At 42.2% G+C, this 2,248-nt stretch overlaps 1 long non-coding RNA gene across 1 annotated transcript; it reads right to left on the bottom strand.

Moving 5' to 3' along the window:
* Positions 1-721: 721 nt before the first annotated feature.
* LOC136196522 (uncharacterized) lies at positions 722-1,906 on the bottom strand. Its single transcript, XR_010672229.1, has 3 exons — positions 1,846-1,906; positions 1,716-1,798; positions 722-1,675 (listed from the first exon to the last, which is right to left on the bottom strand). It is a non-coding gene; the product is annotated as an uncharacterized lncRNA (long non-coding RNA).
* Between the last annotated feature and the right edge of the window lie 342 nt (positions 1,907-2,248).

Below are 2,248 nucleotides of genomic sequence, written 5' to 3'. Positions count from 1 at the left end.
CACAAAGAGGAGTCTTTCATAAGGAAATTGTTCACGAGATTACCACACGGACTTAATTCTCAGTATTGATGACGTCTGACTCACATATTCGTCAAATAACTTTGGGAGGGTTGGGATGTGTAATTCCTCGTACTAATGCGCTTTTTAGAACCATTTATCTTCGTCGAAGGACTCTGAACGTTAATTTACATCGTTGAATGGAAGTCGACATTCAAGGGTCACGTGATGTGAATAAATCTTCGCTGAATACCATCAATATACGTCGCTTCACGTTGTGAATGGATCACGTAACCTTCGTCGTTGAAAATCAACACCATCACACTGTTTTAAAGGGGCACTTCGGCGTTTTTTAAACCTATACTACTTGTAAAGTATTTACGTTTGCTAATCGTTTCGCGCCAGTTTCGCTGTTATCGTGTGATTCGGCTACGAGAACGAAGCGTTTTAACTTTGTAATTACGGGCGTTCTGTGACGTAACTGGTGCCACGCAGCTACCCGGATACAAAAAATAACCTGCGCTTATGTCAAAGGCGTCACCTGCCAAAAAAGTTTGAAAGAAAAAAGTGTAGATCGTAAGGACTGAAACCTTTCTGTACTGACTTGAATTCGCTAACTACAAGCCTTCGACATAAACGCCGGTTCATTTTTTGTATCCGGGTAGCTGCGTGGCACCAGTTACGTCAGAGAATGCCCGTAATTACAGAGTTAAAACGCTCAATCGTCATCAGTCATGCTTCTGCCTAGATCATCTTCGACGACATAATTCAATCAATAATATGAAGATCGTCCTTTGGACGATATATTCCAACGACAATCACGAGGATCTCCAATCTCCCTTTGGCAGTTTGACTTGCATGCTTTTGGTTCAGCCGTCATCTGCAACGCTTTTGCTCATTCTATTTCAATTTGTCTTCAGCAAGTGATTGGCAAAGTAACTCTGTTCGCTCTTGGACAAAAGGACTGGCAAGCTTTTGGATCAACATCTTTCAAATTCGTCTCAACATTTCGTCGTGCATCTTCTCTACAATCCATCTATTCTTTTATCGTCTTATCCCGTGTTCCAGCAACGTCAGATCCATATCTCTTCAAACAACCATCATGAAATTCAACCATTTATTGACAAAATTTATCCGTCTTTGAGGATTAACTGTCCCTTTAAAAAATCTGTTCCTTTCTACATCTTTTCCTTCCATTCTTTCTTTATTCTCTTCTCATCTTTTCCTCTTTTTTATTCACTTCTATCGACGCTTTCACTCATCTCATTTGAAAACACAATGTGACTATTTATTATTTCAAGGGATACCTTTGTCTTCGTGGAAGCAACTCGTCTCAATTCGAGCTCATCAAATAACGTGGAACCTAAAAGGATAAATCACTATGTGTTTCACGCAATTATTTACAACTCCTCTCATTGGAAATTCGATATCTTCTTTTATCAACTGGCCGGATATGCCTTTTTTCACCGAAAATGGATCTTTTCCACCTTTTTCACGTTCGCCTGCCGTTTTCCAACGTCTATCCGATCCGAGAACCACTTCGACACACGCCCGTCTTCAATTTGTAAGCGGCTCTTCGCCGGAGATCGAAAAAATCGCCTCCGAATTCATCTTGAGCGATTTTTAATCGTTTTCTTCGAAATTCGTCGTTCGGAACGTCAACGCGAATGGATCTCTCCTAATTGGAACCGTTTACACCACTTTGGACTGGTTCTTACCATTCTATGGTCCCGAATTCGTCTTCGATCGTCGAGTCGAATCGTTTTCGCCACTTCCGCTCAAATTCGGCTCATCGGAGATCCTTATTTGTGAAAATCGAATCGTTATCAACGTTATCTTACTTCTTACGTCTACGTTTTCGTCTCGGCTCGCCTGGAAGTCGCCGTTTCACGTCGAATTTGCGAATCGCGTAACGCGCGCAAGCACGTCATCGGAAAACGTCATACCTTGCGCAAACACATGCGCAGTCTATTCAACGTCACGGATACACGCTTTATCCTATTTTCTCACGCTCTACGTCATCAAAGCCGGCTATTTTTGGCTTTTTCACGTCGTTTGACTTCAACTCCGCCTAGTTCACCATAGATGGTCGTTTCGAGAAGCTTCTAGACGCTACGTCATACCGCGTGCCTATAAATGGCCGCCATGTTGCCAAAACTATCTCTTTTTTTCTTTTCCTAACTGCTACGCTTCCCTAACCCTTGCTTTTAGTCTTTCCCTTTCTTTGTTTACAGTGCGCCCACGCAAAAAC

The sequence above is a fragment of the Oscarella lobularis genome, chromosome 16 (assembly GCF_947507565.1).
Source record: "Oscarella lobularis chromosome 16, ooOscLobu1.1, whole genome shotgun sequence".
Lineage (NCBI taxonomy): Eukaryota > Metazoa > Porifera > Homoscleromorpha > Homosclerophorida > Oscarellidae > Oscarella > Oscarella lobularis.
This window is presented reverse-complemented; position numbering and strand designations above follow the sequence as displayed.